This window comes from Odontomachus brunneus, unplaced genomic scaffold (assembly GCF_010583005.1).
Source record: "Odontomachus brunneus isolate Ranch 3 - 2012 unplaced genomic scaffold, Obru_v1 Obru_scaffold_120, whole genome shotgun sequence".
NCBI lineage: Eukaryota > Metazoa > Arthropoda > Insecta > Hymenoptera > Formicidae > Odontomachus > Odontomachus brunneus.
The window spans coordinates 1,109,160-1,109,629 of record NW_022639570.1 but is presented as its reverse complement, the minus strand read 5'-3'; positions in this window follow the sequence as shown (position 1 = coordinate 1,109,629).

The window sequence follows — 470 nt, the reverse complement described above, 5'->3', positions numbered from 1 at the left end:
TGTTCACTATATCATATATGCTCTTCTATTCCGCATACAGACACACTTAAAAACTTTTTTATTTTTTCTCGCTGTCGTTGGTATAGTCTTCAATAAGAACTTTTTGCTCGCGTTCGATGTTTGTCATTGTCTGAGGGTTGGACTAAACGCGCGCTGAAAATCTTTCTAATTTTATATGTTCTATTTTTCCTATGTCCCCCCCTCCCAAAGTTTTCCAAAGAAACTCAAATTAAAAATCCTTGTGTCACGCCCTATCTAAAAAATATGTATATCCTTTTACCTGCTACAACTGTAGAGAATTCGTTATCAGCAGCCAGATTAGACGGCGCTCGACATGTATAAATGCGGTGCCATACTGCTCGTGTCCTGAGATGCAGATATGCTCTGACTGCAACGTCGTACAAATATTTGGAGATTGGGATCAGCGTAGGACCTGTGTCTACCGTGGAAATAATCCTCGGTGACAATTA